Here is a 17,997-nt window from a genome sequence, read left to right as displayed (position 1 = left end):
CTCCTATGAAGCAAGGATCATTCTTCCTGACTGGCAGTATGGCTAGAAGAAGTAGTCGAAGGCGTGAAGAAGTCCTATCTATGTTGCATTCTATACCGGAAGGTGAATCGGAACGCGAAACAAAAGATCATTTCGGCTGTGACGAAGTCGAGGATTTTATTACTCAAAACGTTTCTAGCGAGTCTGAAGATTCAGACAAAACGCGTGCAAAATGTAAGCAGTAATTTACATTTACTTCCCCTTTCATAGGTAGTTATAAAAAAGGTATTATCTACGATTATTTATCGATTCGTTTATACTGACTCACATAAAGCGATGTACAATTGTGGAACCACGCAGGCAAAATTACGAAGATTTTACTCTTTCCGATGTGGAGCTAGTTGCATGTATAGCCATATTTTATGCACGTGGAATATCAGGTACAAATTATCACTCTATTGAGAGTATTTGGTCAAAGGACTGGGGAATACCATTTTCTGCAACGAACGACTAGGTTTGTTAACATTTTGCAATTTGATTTGATGAGAAATCTAATCGATTCCATCGGTTCAAAACTGCTAAGTTTGCCCTCTTTTCAATAGTGTACGATAGTTTCATAGAGGATTACATTGCTTGTTACAAACCTGGTCCGTACATTAGTTGATGAACAACTTTTTCCCAGTATAATTAGGCATATTTTACTCTGTGCATCCTTATAATCCGGACAAATACGCCCATGAATATTGGCTACCTGTTGATAAGGATAGCAAATATCTTGCAAACGCCTTCCCTTATGTTGGAAAAGGTAATTCACTTCACGCAGATTGCCGTTTAGCAGTACTGAAGCTATTGCAACCCTTTCTGAAAAAGGGCGAAATGTTACTGTATATAATTACTTTTCCCCTGTCAAACTCGCTGAACAGCAAAAAATCCACGGTACTAGCATTGTGGGAAAGGTAAATAAAAGAGAAAAGAAGAACCAAAAGAGATGAAATCACAAATATACCACAAGAACGTCTACTCAATGATAGCCTATCTACTCGTTGGAAAATACTCCCGACTCAGCAGGTATTCATGGATAGTGTGCAATGAAACTACCTAAACATTTCGCCCAATACGTTTTAGAAAAAGCTCATTACAGAGTTGGCTCCTCATGTTAGATGTGGATAAAAGCGTTGCGTTTCCAATGCCGCAGATTCTTCTGACGGGTTTCTACAAAATAAGTATATCCAGGCAAAACCAAAGTGCAAAAATAATCGATCAGTTGGGAATTGTATGACCTGCCAAAAGTCTTTGTGTGGGCAATGAAAATGAACGACAATACTTGAACTCTAAAGCACCTTAGACAAATGCGTGGCGTATCAACAGCAATTTTTTTGCTTTATTTAATTATCTTCCCAACTTCCATGTAGCCTAAGTAATATTTTTGATCATTCAAACAATATCATAAAATGTGTTGAAAAGTCTACGTTTGCTGTTTTATCCAATTCCTCTATTAACATTCTATTAAAACAACATAACATGTAAGAAAAAAGAATTTCAAAGCAACACTGTCGAATTTCGCATTTTTTTAAATTATATTTTTTTGTTAAAACGACGTCTGAAATATCGCAATAATCAACAAAAATGATTAACTAATACAATGTATCAATAAAAACAGACATAAACTGCAAAAATAAACAATTATATGGTAGGAGTCAAAATGACTCCATTCGGTAGTTCTAGGGGGGGTGTCAAGTCCGGTATTCCTAGTGTTAAACTAATATTATTAAGTGCCGCTATGCACCTTTCAGTTGTCTCAAACTTCCAAAGCCATAAACTACTACCTACCGTTGAACCTCAATTTTGTTCAAAAACTCATCTGGAATTCGTATTTTTGTAACGGTTGATAGCTTTAGCAGAAAAAAGAGGTTTTACGCTATACAGGATTTGCCGTGGAAAACTTAGATACCATGGTTCAAACCAGAAAATGGACAATGAACCAACGAATATCAAGTGGAAATATTTTGGCACGTTTATGCTAGTGGCTTGAATCTACAAGTAAGCGGTTAACATAGATATTCATAAAAATACTATATACAGCTTGTAAATATACGTACCCATTAAACCGCAATTGCTCGAACCATACATATTGTGGGACTTAATTTGGTCATCCGAAAGCTTAAATCAAGTCACATTTGAGTGTGATCCTTAGATAGAATGAGGGTATCGCTAATTTTGTTATAGATATTGCTTTTTATAGTCAAAATGGAGCCTTGTTAATGACATGATTGGCGCTGTGTTAAGTATACATGCTCGGTTATTCGAAGCCTAGGGATCTAATGGCTAAAAAAATGGTAGGTTCCTAGACGTGGTTAGTTTTCTAAGCAAAACGTACGTAATATGTATTCACATCCAGTTCGTCAAGACATTAATTATTATGCTTAACTTATTATGCTTTGATGTCTTTTTTTTCATCAGAATAATCCCAATTTCTTGCTGTACGCTCCATCGTCTTGACATTTTGCGTACTTATTCATTGTTAGACCTTAGGTTTTTATAGCTCTTGTCGATTCAATTCGTGTCGATGAAATCAAAAATGTTCGACTCATTTAATTTAATGTAAGTTATGGAGATTGATATGACTATCTTTTGGATTATCTTGCCAATTTAGTCGCACGAATGCCTGATTTTTAGTGTATTCTCTAGTCGCATTATATTAGGAGTGATAATTGAATTACCAGTTAATATTTTTCTACAATGATTCCCATGGTGTATGCAGGGGCTTTTAGTTTTGTTCATAAATATGAGCTGAATTCTTTGGGGCGAGAAGAAAAACAGACTTTTCATATCACTACTAGATTAATAGTGTAAATCTTGCTAAAAATAATTACGACATGTACCGCTTTTTCTTTCATAATGCTCTGCAATTGTAATGAAACGAAGTAAAATACTATCCTAGCAGTTCATATAGGCTGAAAGATGAAGCTGAAATTTCTTACGCTATTATCGTTTGTAAAACGTAATTGATTATCAAGTTGACGGAACGCAAAATAAAATTCTTTCAAGAATTTTTACCTCAGAAATGATTTTTCAACGACAAAGTTGTGTACAGCTTAGTACTCCGTCAAACGTCATTTTCTCGCAGTTCTTCACTTTTACAGAATGACCACTTGCCCATCAGAATTTCAGCTAGTTCCTCGACAAAAGCACCTTAAATAAACGACTCCGTATCGCCTTTATAACTTCCCTACCGCCCGCGGTGTGTGACACATGACCTTGACCTCCCTTGGAGGCGGAATACCAATTTTGTGTGTGTCTGTTGAACTTGTTTGATTGCAAAAATATCAAGATAGTCCGTCCGTCGGCTGGGACTTTAAACCGTAGAATTTATATTACTATAAGGGGCACCACAAGGCAGCAGTAGTAGTCCTAATGTGAACCCGGCCCTCACTCATTAAATCGCACTCTAACTTGTGTCACTTGTGGCGCGTGGATCGGCATATCGCGACATGGAAATAAAATAATTTTAATGAAGTTTCCGTGTGAAAAGAATGGGAAAAAAACAGATGCTATAAATGCACACAAGAAAAAATTTGGTAAAAATAACGAAAATGACTGTGAGTAGCAGGCTTCTGTGAAAGAGAAGGTAGAAAGATATGATGAAACAAAGTTGACGAGAATTGATCTTAGAACTTTGGCATGGTAATAGGGCCCCGTAAGTACTGGATCACGGTGATATATACTCACATATCGTTTGGAAGGGAATACATTTCACTTGTAAATTTCCAAGTGCGGTTTTGTTTAAACTATTGGTTTCATAATTGAGCTTGATGCAAGTTAATTGCGCTTAATAGAATGGGCTAATACGTATTTTGCCATGTGTAATAGAGACTGGAGCGCCACTATTTATTGCGACCGGCGGGAATCAATGGAACTGCGGGAGCGAAGAATACTGTATACCTACAATATTTATGCCATAATCCGTGGTCCCGATGGCTTCTTTCGTAAAGAGCAGGCTTAATCCAATGCCTGATTTTTCTCCATCCGTCAACCTCTACATTACGCATTACATATTGCATACGACCTTAACGGTCGGTCACATACCAATAGTTACAAGATATCACTCAAGAGTACCCTTTTACCGAAATTTCTAACGACTTAAATCCTTAAAAGTCAACGCTTCAACGGGCGAATCGTCCCAATGAAACGTAGGTAATGTAGTGCAAATTAAATTGGTTGAAACTGGGACTTTACGCAATTAAATAGCTGGGAAAAAGTCACGACGTATTTAAAGTATTTACTAATCGCACACATAATACTCCAAGTATTATACAGATTGCTAGGCGTTTAGGAATATGCATACAAGATATTTTTGGACAATTGAGGAAAGTTTTCTGTAAAATCTCAAACACGCTCTACAATATGGGCAAATTGATGGTATTTATATGGCATTCTAAAAACAGTTAAGCCAAATATTATAATATCAATTGACTGTGGCTAATTGCATAGTGGCTAAGGTATCTAAATACCATCGTAGTGCCATACGAGTCTGCTTCGAAGCTTAAAACGAAGGTTCTTTAGTCTTTCACAAATCAGCAGCAAAATTAAATTGGTGAACGGACCCATTATTTTCGAAAAGAAAAAATATAAAAAAATCAAAATGCGTACACGTGGAATGGAAACTCCTGCTGGCTTATCTCCCCACCCCCCGCCCCTGTCCGATTTTTTAAAGGGGATGTTGGAAGGCCTCTTCCGTGGGCCGGCGGTGATGTCGAGAGGGCGTTCTGGAGCAATGGGTGTGGAACTCGAGGAGTGTTTCGTAAACACTCCCTCCCCAAGGCTCCACAACCAATGAGTTGCGCAATTAGACGTGCGAGATGACTCCACACTCTGGTCCGTTTTTATCCCTCGCGTGAGCGTAATTTCCGCTGGCCTTCTCAAACCGCTGCCCGTCCGGTTCTCTTTCCTCCATTCGCTCGTCGACTGTGTTTTGTTCTATGCATCGGAGCAAACGAATGTTCGAGGGCAAGGGGAAAGGAAATGGATTTATTCCGATTTCATCCGCTCGTTTCTTTTGTTTTTTTTCGACCGCTCTAATCAAATTTAAAGAAATACTGCGTAAATTGCTCGTTTTTTATTTTGATTCGTTTTTTTTCACCTGTCGCTGTATTCAGTGGACGTTCCACTTCTTCTTTCTTACTTTGATTTAGCATCATTTAAAGTGAAGTATTTCTCACTTGATATTTACGATATATATTTTAAGTTTCCAGGTCATATGTAGAATACTCTTGTGTACGTTTTCCAATGTCTCAAATGTGAAAATGTTACTTCCAAAGAAATGCTATAATTTTCGAATTTAATAGGCACGCTTTTAATAGGATTTTTTAGGATAGAATTTAATAGGATGGCTTTTAGATAACTTAGCCACTATGCACTTAGTCTCAGACTAAGTATATTATAATGTTTACTTGAACTGTTTCCAGAAAGCCGTCTATAGACCACCTATTTGTTCGTATTGTAGACTGTTTAGAAATTTTACCGAAAAATTACAAGAATTGCTCACAAATTTAAAATTCATTCCTGTGGATATATCAATCTGTGGAATACCAATAGTTGGAATTATACAAATAAAACTAGTACGTACTGAAAATACGGTGTGATTCTTTCCTGTCGCTGAAACGAGTCGTCTGCTGACGCGTCGATGGTAAATGACGATTGAATCTAGAGGAAATCCCGAGAAGGCATCATGCTAGTTCATACATTTCTCGCAAGCCAGATTTTAATGCAATCTATGGGTTGTGTAAGAGCATTAATCGATTTCTGTGCATAAAAAATTAAGGATCAGTTAAAGACAGGAATTTGTAAATATCGAGGGATAATATTTCTTTTGTTTATTTAAGATTGAGAAAATTTACGATCTATTATTTGCAGTGTGTACTTATAACTGCTTTGTGAGCATTACATACAAGTTTTACTTTCTAGCTTACGAAACTTTTTAATATCGCCTTCTCTTAAATGTATACACCAAACTGATGAGAAAGGAATCTTTTTTTCTACTGACTCCTTCGTGTCTTATAATCTGGGTAAAATATCGTTCAAAATAGAGCTAATGTATTCCTAGCGTGGAAGACCGTGCGTTTTTTTTAAACAAAGCAGGATAAAAAATTGGTAACCTAAGGGTGAGTTTCTCATGATATGGAGCTTATTTTATCATATATTATCAAGTTGTTATCGAGATATAACACTTCAAACTCGGGTACTTTCTAAAACACTGCATAGAACAAGTGACTTCGTATGCAATCATGCGCACAGATCCAACGCTTTGTACATCCAGATTGTAAATCGTCGCGTCAAGTCACAGTAAGGACCTTAAACGTCATCACCTTCTTCGGTTTACCCAGTCTGATTATGAGATTTACCTTGGTGGTGTAAATGGTACGGCACGTTATCGGCTGTTGGGAGTACCGGGATTGAATCCAGGCTTAGCGAAATAATCTTTTCATGGCTAGTTTCATCCTAGGGTACTTTCGCTTTTCAAAAAGGGTAAAAGTGAAGGTTACTTCAGTCCGCTGTCCGTCCGATTGAACGTGAAGCTGTAATTCCCCTGGCGATAACTTCATATAAGACTACGTTGAAGCCCAATTTTCTCTCAAATGCTCCCCATTCAACCTACCCTGATGACTCCAATGACCTTACCCCACGAATGCCAGTGTCAGTCATGCTTCATCTGCTTGGAGCAACCACACGAAAACAATTTTGGCAAAACATCTCGTGGGATTCGCTCCAAGACAATGTGCCTGCCCACGCTTCATTGCTTCTACGCAAAATTTGGCCAGATTAACACCATTCAGAGATTTCTGGCAACGCTTTGTTCAAAAATAGCCTTTTATGATTCCTTTCCATTTGGCGCAGAACATATAAATTTAAAAATTTAACCAGCGTTGAAAATATAAAGACATAGAGGGTGTATGAGGATCAAAATGTAAATAAATTTAGGCGCTTTTAAAGGGTGATAAGGCATTATAATAAGGCAAAAATGCCCGATTGTATGTGAAGAGTATCCAATGGCCAGAAAAATTTGTTTGCATATGATACCCAAAGGATATTAATGTTATAATTAACATTTCAGAGAAAACAAAGGATAACAATAGGTAATTTATTGCTCAAATCATTCTCAGCAGATTTATGTCTTAGATTTCTAGGTAAAATGTAATCAAATGGAATTTTATGTTTCGATAAAATTATTTTCAACTATAACGAGGCGCACCAAGTCATATAATCTCATTCAGTCAATTCATGTAATTTCGTCGTTCTATGCAGTAGGTACAAAGTTATATCGCAAAGGCTACTTTAAAGTTTGGCGGGATTAAACAACGTGATCTATTCTGTAAGCGTGGCGCTGCATAACTTTCCGTGGTGAACCCAACTATTTCAACCTGGTTTATCTTCTGGTGACGCAACCACCTACTGTTCTGACGCTAGCCCACCACTATCTGAATCTAAGCTGTCGCAAAACTTCAGGATGGAACTAACTAGTTAGTTAAGAAAGTTTAGGAGACGTCCTTCAAGCAATTTAAAAATGCCAATTTTCCTTAAAGAATGGTTCTTTGAGCTACAACTCCTTGACTACCAAACGAATACTTCACGAGGCAAGCGTTTGGCTTCACTCCCAACATACTTGTTTAATATTCCGCCCGTAATCCAGTCATAGCTCATGCGTGATACTTTCCTTTTTTCAATTTTTAATTTTTGCTAGTTATACTGGCTAATTTCCGTCGAGTGAAGCTTGAATGTTGAGCCTTCAATCTTAGGACATGCTTGTATTCCTGGGATAGTGCGTTGCCATGGATTTGAGCGGGCAAGATGGGCATGCAATTCTTTTAGTCGTAAATTATTTGCTGAAACATAATTCTTCACGAAAGATAGATCCATGACTTTTTTAGTAATACTATGCAGGCTTTTTTTGAGGAATTGCTGATGCAATACTTGGTCAGTTGCACGTGAAAGTTTGAACTGTTTTTTTTCATGGAGACGTCTAACTCTCGTCCAGTGAAAATTACTTCCTTTATCAATTCATTGACAGCTACTCCTCGATCAATTAAGATGATAGATAACATAAAAGGCAGGCTTTCAAACCTCGAACAGACTAAAACTAAATTTTCATGTAATAATTCATGGTCGCCATTAGTTTAACGATTGTATTATTTTATGGGAATGTTTTATTGAAAAGCTATGTGTGTACAATGCGTTTATCATTGCCCAGTTGTTTTACGTTATAATTGCTGAGAGAGAGGACATTTTAGGGAAATCTCAAAGCCTGAAACCTTTTGGAGCGTAAATGGAACTAACCCTCTGACGTAGGCGTAAATCGAGAGAAATTCCAAGTCTGGGATTACAATTTATTTAATGTATACCGAAAAAACACAACTGCGTGAAAGATAGCTCGGAAAATTTGACCAAATTTCCATATTTTTGTCCCATACGATTGTTACCTATGTACAGCATGCCTTTCCTACCATAAAAATGTATGATCGTGCTTATTTTGATGATGTACAAATCACTCAAAATTTGGAAGTAGATCATGGCAGAAATAAAATAGACAGCTGGGAAGTACTAGGTTTTAGGCTTAACGCTGAGTATTTGGCGATATTTTCAATTGTGAAACGTTCTCTCATTCTTGACATCAATGAGGAGACACTGCAGGCTTCACCAAGTTTCCGAGTTTGTTCTAATTACAGACCAGGTCCACGCCCCTCCAAATTCCTCGGATGTCTTGTGTTATTCCGTCAATCTCACCAACCGCCTATGTACGAAATGCCATTTGCAGTTAGACTCACTGGAGCTCCCAAGATGTGAGAGTATTACGAGGAGCGGAATTCCTACTTATTCACACTCACACATAAGTCTGCTTTTGAATTAAAATTACGGTGAAATTGCTTTCCGACTACTACCTATTTCCATCTCCGTGGGTGGATTTACGAATGAAGGCTGCTAATATAAGTAGGTGCCCGTCGGTGAATGTACGACAGATATGAGATGGGGATAGGCGTAAATAGCGCGTCACAAAAGGTTTATTCTGGGCATGAAAATTCTCGCCGCTGCGGCGAGGCGTCAACTTTGTAGATTTTTCAAAAGTACTGAGGAAGCCCATATTTCTTTTCCCTGGAATTCAAACGTTGGAGTAGAGCATATGAATGAAATAGACCTGATATTTGCTTGAGGTTTAGAATGCTATAATAAAAATAAATTCATGTTCAAATTATAAATTGACGTTATTGGGGCGCTACAAAAATAATGGTTTGCTTACCATTTCTAAGGAATATCTTTCTATTTTGTCTTCCTCTTTTGATGGTATCTTTATTATCGATTCTTTTGATATAGAATCATAAATTTATTTTACCCACATTTATCAGTACTTTCAAGTTATTTCGAATGTTTTTTATATTACCGTACATTTTTTCTATTTTTCCTCATTTGATTAATTAGGTACTCAATACAGCAATCCCTTGCTTTGCCATGGATTTGGCTAAATAATGATCCTCTACGCATACGATCCTAGCTGTTTTGTGTATGATTCCCAAATATTAAATTATCGCCAATTTTATCCCCATTGATCTAATATATCATCAGCAATTTAACCCTATGCCTTATTTAAAAAAACAAAATTTTGACCGATTAAAATTGACTTACGATTCGAATTGATTTCTTATTCAAAAATGATACCGAGTTTAGATATGATGGAATTTTTCTATACAATCGGTTCTACGGAATAGATTTGTATCGTAACGCGAGGGTCTACGGCACAGGGATGCAGTGCATGTAAATTTCACTTAAAATACATTATATGAGTTATTTTTCAATAGTCCTCTAATCAAAAAAGAAGGAGCAAATTTTATGTTAGGTTAATTCTGTAGAGAAATCTGTCTCCCATAATTTGTTCATAATATGAATTTTCCTTTCTCTATTGAGTTACTTGAAATTTTGTTATTGGTCAGTGGCGCCGCCCCTATGACGCCGCAATAAACTCTATTCCCGAACCTTCCACGCCTATGTAATTCCGTGGGATTTGCACTACCCAAGATATATTTTGTTCTATAAACTGGAAATATGTCGTCCTCATCATGTTGAGACATCGACATATGTCACATCATGTTTGAGAATGCTATCATATTACGATAATGCACTTCCTATGACCTAAAGGTGACAATTACTAATTAACAGAAGTCATTCCTTGGCCATTAAAGGTTGAAAGTATATAAATTAGTTATGGAAGTACTAAAAACACCATCGTAACTTAAAAACTATAGTGCGAAGACATATTTGTTAAATTATTAGTGTTGTTGATTTCTACCCGTTTCCAACCGAGTTTTCAAGCAGGATTATTTTAAAACCTGATTTATTTGTAAATTTTGTAATTTGTAACCTTTGCATAACTTAAAATTAATTAATTATGATAGAACGATAATGACTCTCTCGAAATGTTTAAGGCAACAAGTTTGAATGCCCTCACCCGTGCTTGCTCAACGGAACCCACTAAACAGAATGTAGTTTGCCCTCAAAGGATATTTTTATACATAATTATTTTAATACCTCAAATAGGCAATGCTTCTGGTCGTTTGCGCGCGTCGATATTTAAAGCTGTAGCTCTGAATTTTTTTGGGTATTGGGTAAGTAATGTAAATTTTCGATTCCTTGAATTTATTCGTCAATTCCTCTCCACGAAAGATAATTTTCTTTACAAAGAGTTGAAATAATTCCCTGAAAGGCTTGGGGGATGATAAGTGGTAGTCCTTTACCCTCGGCACTAGAAAATGGTTGAAATTTGAAAATACGAATTCGGAATAACCGAATCTACCTATCTCTTCATGGGAGTACCTGCCCAAAGGAATGGTTGCATACCTGACAACTAATAACCGTTGAAATTCTCCCGGCCAATTAATCTCTCAACTGGCGAGTATGTCTGATGGTATAGTACGTGTATCGGCCGTTATCCTCGTTGTCTTTTGACTCCTGCACCCCGCGGACGTTTTATCAAACCATTGTTGCGTCGCCGTGGCGATAAATTCCGGCTCATATCTTCCGGTCAGTGGCGGCGACGCGGGCGGAGGGGTTCCCGATCGCTGGGGTCGGGTCCTGAATAGGGTGCGGTGCACCCGAGGGATGTATCAACCCCCATCGCCAACCCAGGGTTAATCCATGGTCTCCCGCGGCTGCCAAGCTAGCCCTAACCCTCTAGAGAACGTAATACCCCTACCTCTCCCCCGCTGAGAGAGGTAGTGCTTAATTCATGCACTGCACTGCAGGCTTATCGCCAGCTAGCCGGAATCGCTATCTTCTTTCGTCGTCTCTGTCGAAAACAGGGAATGTCTCCTTTATTTCCGCATTGGAAACTCGTGGAGATAAACATTTATCAATTCTTTTCGTTTCAAATCCCTCTGGAAAATGAAAAAAATAAATATTGTTTTAAAATAATCATCTGTGTGCATCAAGAGGCTACTGTATTCGTTTGTGTATTATATTGTATATTATAACTAAATTACTTCGTTTTTTCTTGGTTTTATCATCCCGTATTTAAACCCCTTGAAGTTAAAATTAGTTCGAAATGCATGGTACTATGACTGTTAATACTCCTAGTACAGGTCCTTTACCTAAAAAGTATGTTTGATATTAAATCGTTTTTGGAAATTGATCGCGGTTGGAAGTTTGATGCTTCATATTTAAGTGAGTTAACGCATATATTTTCCGCGAATAATGTCGGTGAAAAGACATTGATCAAATATCATTCAATGGACTGAAATATAAGATGTGCCTAAAATCGTGTTTTTTGCATTATGCCAAAAAGTCAAGCAAGAGATACTCTTTATGCAACATTCGAGTATCTCTCCAACTTTTTATCTCTAAATGACGTTAGAATTACGTTGCTAATTTGTTATTTCATGTATGAAAGGCGAGGCACAAAATGTAACGTTGTGATATGGCTGCCCAGTTGCTACAGGTATCTTGTCATCTTTCCATATGAAATGTAAAATAACTTTAACTTTTAGCGCAGTGTCCTGCTGCTTATTTCAAAACCGTCTTCATCCCAGATCAATACCAGTCTTACTTCCTCCGTTTAATACTGCTTACGAGTCAGTACCTACGTATTCTTAGCATGTTTGAATTGATCTATGGACGATACAAATCATGTTTCTCCGCATAATTGTAGTTGAGGAAATGTGACTTATTTGCCAGATTTCATGACTAAATACATTCATATTATGCCTAACTGATGAGTGTTAAAATCGGCTGAAGCTGAAACACGTCTTAATATACCCATTCACTTTAAATTCATTGCATTTGCTGCAAATGTTTCAGCGCAGAGGAAATGCTTATGGGTAATCAGGGGTAAAGGATGTTAATTAGTGATCACGTTTTTGGTTCGTTTAAAAAGTTTTTGGCAAACTAATTTTATCGGCATCAATCCTAAGAGAGTCCCTTCTATGAGAGATTTGAACCCCTATGAGAGATATAGCTCTTAAATGCCTTCATAATTATTTGTAACTGGCTAGTGTTAAAAATTGGCTAAAGACTTTGGAAGGCGTCTTTATATGTACATTCACTTTAAATTCATTATATTTGCTTACAACATTTCAGCACTGAGGAAGTGCTCAAGAGTAATCAGGGGGAAAGGAAGTCAATAATCACGAATTTGGTTCGTTTAAAAGTTTTTGGCAAACTGATTTTATCGATATCAATCCTAAGAGAGCCCCATCTGTGAGAGATTTGAACCTCTATGTGAGATATAGTTCTTAAATGCCTTCATAGTTATCTTGTATAACTGGTGAGTATTTAAAATTGGCTGAAGCCTTTGAAACACGTCTTGGTATACTCATTTACTTTAAATTCATTATAATCGCTTCAAATTTTTCAGCGCTGAGGAAGTACTTAAGAGTAATCAGGGGGAAAGGAAGTTAATAATCACGAATTCGGTTCGTTTAAAAGTTTTTGGCAAACTAATTCTATCGACATCAATCCTAAGAGAGCCCCACTTGAGAACGTCAAGTTGAGGGAGGTAGATAGGAAAATTTTCCGCAGAGGGCTTGTTATCACGGTTGGAATCCTTGTCATATAGCCTCGAGGTCTTATTCTAATGGGAAGTAAAGGGTTTTCTTCCTCCTTCCCCCAAAACCCGAAGATAAAGTGATGGGAGGAGGCCTAACTCCCTCTCAACTCCCATTTTGACGGAGTGGAACTTAAAACCAACTCTCTCTCTCTCGAACGCCAATCTGGAGTACTTACGATTCCAATGGCGCCGCGGACTTGGGTCGTTTCCGAACTCCTTGAGGTCACTCCCGCCGCTCAACAGTTTTCAGCTTTAGCCTCCGGCGGTGGTGTCGAACTTGCGGCCGACTCCCTCACACGCCGGTCGTTGAAAAGTACTTCAAGGGCAAGCCTTTTTTGGAATGGAGTGCAGGGATATTTATTTCTTGACCGATGAGTGCTCCGAAGTCGGTGAACAGATGGAATAAAGAGGAAAAAATTTTGAACTCTCCAGAAAAACGGTCTCACCACAAATCACTTAATGCTTCTGTGACCGAGGTTTTTTTATACGTGACGGCAATTTTTTCAAATGGATTATCTCTTTCGTGAAAACACTTTTGAGAAGTAACTGTTATTGAAGTGGGTTTTGGCACTACATTCCTTTTTTTATTGAACCTTTAACTACTTTTTGAGTTCACTCCCATAAATCCACTGCTCTACCGCACTGAGTAATTTATACAATCAGTTATGCCTTGAAAATACTAGTTATTATCTTTTTAAATAATTTCAAGAAATTCTTCTATAATACAATGGAAAAACTTTTAAAATAAGTGTATTATTTCTACTTATCAGATGATTGATTCTAACGTGTGATTGTATTAATTATCTACACATTCAATTGAGATTACTATTTATACACGGCAAAATTTGAAAACTGTTTTCTTTTTATCCTGTAAGTTAAGCTTTATGGTAATGATAATGCAATGCAAGCTCACGTAGTAAGCACACACAAAAAAGCTATTGACACCGAGATAATATTTTCGGAGCTGCTGGCACCTAGTGCGTTATCATTGCTTGGAGAGTTGCTTGTGATAGCAAATTATATCACTTCACTCAATCACTCCTTTTGCGTCTTCGAATAGTATTTGGGGAAGGGTTGTCTTTCTGTTTGGGTGACGATATCCCTTGGGACCTTTTCCAGCAGGATGATTATCCCTCAGGCACGAAGTGGACGCAGGAAGTACCTAGGGGAAAAACTAAGCCATTTTGACGTGGAAGCCAGTGGGCTATCATACAATCCCTCAACTCCAGGGGTCCAGCGGAGTAGGAATGATGAGTGAGGACAATTCGGGCTCAGAAAATGACGACACGGCGAGATAACCTCGTAGAGGGCTAGATGATGTAGAGAATGTTCTGATGTAGAGAGATCCTTCCTTGTCTCCAGGTATGTGACGAAGGATGTTTTCCAGCTTGAATAAATACAGTTAGGGTACACAATGATTTCGGTCGCACTTTTGAGGATAATTACCTTAATAAAGATGGTAATACATGCATGTTGCTGCTCGGGGAACTTTTATCTTCACTTCCTATTAAGATTTCGAAATAATGTTTTAGAGATTTCAAGATCCGCAGGATAGAAGTCGCACCGGCGAAATTTAATTTCACTGATCTCTTTATGTTGAAACTCCATGAGCAAAATGTTTCTGCGTAGTTGTCAAAAGTATGTTTACATAATATGTTCAAGGTCTTCAGTCCACTTAATACATTTGGATTCACCAATTCCTTAGATGTGGAGGTACAGTTCTGTGAGCTGTTGTCCTATTTCGTTTTCAAACAACAAAAATGTATATCGTTACCTCAGGTAGTTTGAAGGCCAAAGAAAAATGGGACAGCCTGCTGGTTTGAAGTGTGAAAAACCTCAGGGCTGATGAATTTGCTGTAGCAGCCCACGAATTTACCAATGTTCGTCTCCTATCCGTTAATGTTGTTAGTCTGGATGCATGAGGTGGTCGAAATTTTGAATTGCTATACTATGTTTTAGTGTAGATTCTTACACACGTATCTCCCGGGCCGCCGTCTGCGGGGGTTAGCCCCCGGCTATGGACCCGGATCCTCCCGCCGAACTCCTCGACGACGGACTCTCGGAAGAGAGAGTGGTCCGACTTAATGTGCGAAGAACGGAGGATTTTTTTAGAAGCACGGACCACTGGCGGTTACTGGCCGGTTAATCTTCGCGAAACGCGAGCGCGGACAGTAGTACTGAGTGGTAGAGTTGTCGAACTCGCACTGTCGAGGACACAAAGCTAATCGCGCGGAGCGCGTCAGGACTGTGGAACCGGTCGCACTGTCCCGATGAAATCGCCCGGCGCCGACGAAGTTAAGACCGCTACTAGCGAAGCCGGCGCTTGCCAACGGCGCCACTAAGGAAAACCCCCCTACATCTCACCCCCCTGCCTGTGGCTCCCCACCCGATCATACCCCCTCAAACCCCCCCCCCCCAATACGTAGCCAAAACCCCCTCATCCCCCCAAAAACCCCTGTTTCCTCCCTCCACACCTCGCTTCACATATCCCTACGACTCTTCCCCTACCTCCTCCAGTCGTTTTGTGAGTTCGCCCTCCGCGCCCTCCTCCTATACCCTTCCAGCGCGCGCGCAATGCGACCGTGTCCATCCCCCCTTCCCCTCTCTTTATCTTCCGTAGCTTTCCGCACATTTCTACCCCTCAGTCCGCTTCGCCTCCTCCTCCAACATTCCTCTCCTCCTACTCCCTCCCTCCACATCATGATCGTCTTTCTCTCGCCGCCGCCGAGGCGATCTTGGCCATTTCTAGATGTGTGTTCCCCTAAGCATTCAGGGTCACACAGCACTGTGGTGGCCCAATCCCACTGCGTAGCGTGCAAAATTATTGGGTTTTTGAAGAGAAAAAGTGGCGCGTACACACTTGTGTGCTATAACCAAAGCGACTGCATGAAGGAGGCACAATTTCATCCAATAGAAGATTAATATCTTTTGCTTTTGCGGTCGCATTTTAACCGTAGTTGAAAAATCTCCGCGGCGCTGAGATGAGTGCAATGTGATTCACTTTTTTCCAATATTTTGCAGTATAATGTATGTTTTTGCGAGGAATGGAACTGAATAAATTATGAATTAGATAGATCACATCATCATGCATATAAATTTCTGTTTTAAACATGTAATTATACTATATTTACTCACAGTAACGTAACTTGGAATATGTTTTGAGGGATGGAATGGCCTGGGGTGGAGACCCTCCCCCTGAGGTGACCATTTCGGGAAAATGTTTGAAAAATGACATGCCTAGAAATGCATTTTACATTATTTTGGCACTAAAATTTAAAATTATGCACATGCAGTTATTAAAGTTCAAACTAGACAATAGTTTTAAATGACTTTTTTATTTCTCAGAGGCTTTGGGGGGGGGGGGGTGAATGTATCCCGTCATTCCCCTCTATAGTTACGCCACTGTTTCCCCATGAAACTCGGATCACTTTGTTTGCCAGTGACGCGAGTGGTGACTTTAGTAAACTCATTTAAATGCGCGTTTGTTGACAACACGTTTAGATGCCGACTTGAGGACTCCTCCTCCTCCGACTCCTCTTTTGTAATGTTCGTGGCTATAACTGCAGTATGCATCAGTCGAACGGAAAGAAAATTCAAAGAGTTAAGGAATGCTGGAGCAATTAGATGAAGCTCCAACAATAGATTGCATAGCTAATAGATGTCTCTTGGAGCGAGCCGGATAACATCAGATTAGAGCCCCATTATGCCTCCAGTTCCGACAGAATTGAAAATGACAAGAGATATTCTTCCTAACGGATAGTTATCCGAATTAATTTATTCTACGAACGAAAAAAGGGCTCTCATTAATGCTATGCTTATTTAAACAGGCACGTATACTAGTTAGGCTCTTACAGTTCTTCTGCGTGTAAAAAGTCTTGGACTTGTAAAGTGGACTTACTTGTGGACTCTGTAAAATTTATGGACTTGCTGTAGATTACACCAAGTCCATAAATGCCGTTTTGGCCAGAAACTGCTTGTTGTCTCATTTCGTTAAGTGCCGTGATAGAGGCAAAACGTGTATCAATGATATAAATTTTGACATTTATAAAATGACTGAAGTAAAAATCGTTATCGACATGACATTGACGCGGCATATTCAGTGCAATTAATTCCTCAATAAAATTAGTGTGTGAAAACATTTTCTTTTGTAAATCGACATTATGCTTACCGCATCAACGCCTTTTACATCAAATACCGACACATGTGGAAACAGTCATTCTATTTCCCTGAATAGTCACACAATAAATTAGAAAAGTTAATTTTTTTTACTCTCTCAGTTGTGGTGGAACTCGTCTTTCTTTGGCCCATTTCTCCGCTCATAACCCTCTTGTTCATTCATTCCGCTTCCCTTTTTCGCTGTTAGGTCATATATCTCTCCTCTCCATTTCATTCATCTCTCCATGTTCCCTCGCGTCTGCTGGTCCGGTCCATATACTCGTTTTTTTCTCTCCAAATAGTTTTTGAAACTCGGCAGGCAGGGTTTCCGAAAGATCATGCAGTAAAAACAGCTTTAAAATCAAGTGAAATTATTAAAAATTCTTATTATTAAATTTGTTGGTTTCCATAAATACTCTGTGGAATATAACCACGCTAATTTTTGAATTTCTCAAAGGCAATTGCTTTGAAATTTTGTGCATCATTAGAGAATATGTCAATAAGAAATTAAAGAAGGATATTAACAAAAATTAGGGACACAGTACCAATTGTCGCTTCCTTACTAGGGGTGGTTTCCATCCCTTTTAGGGGATGAAATATTGTTTACTCATAATAATTCATAAAATCATTAGTACACAGTTTTGGCAAAAAATGTAATGCTTTTTTTTGAAAAATTAATATTTTTTGAATAATATTCGATTCAACTCGTAGAATTAAAAAAAAAATCTTCAAATTAATTTTCACGAATTATTTGTAAAACACACATATTTTAAATTTGT

At 38.4% G+C, this 17,997-nt stretch overlaps 1 protein-coding gene across 1 annotated transcript in view; it reads right to left on the bottom strand.

Moving 5' to 3' along the window:
* LOC124160597 (acid sphingomyelinase-like phosphodiesterase 3b) overlaps positions 1 to 15,377 on the bottom strand; it is a 1,228,662-nt gene extending 1,213,285 nt beyond the window's left edge. The window contains exon 1 of the mRNA XM_046536481.1: positions 13,240 to 15,377. The gene's annotated coding sequence lies outside the window, so the exon portion shown is untranslated. The remainder of the gene's footprint in view (positions 1 to 13,239) is intronic.
* Positions 15,378 to 17,997: the final 2,620 nt, after the last annotated feature.

This window comes from Ischnura elegans, chromosome 6 (assembly GCF_921293095.1).
Source record: "Ischnura elegans chromosome 6, ioIscEleg1.1, whole genome shotgun sequence".
Taxonomy (NCBI): Eukaryota; Metazoa; Arthropoda; class Insecta; order Odonata; family Coenagrionidae; genus Ischnura; species Ischnura elegans.
The sequence above is the reverse complement of the archived record's forward strand: the minus strand, read 5'-3'. Positions and strand labels throughout refer to the sequence as shown.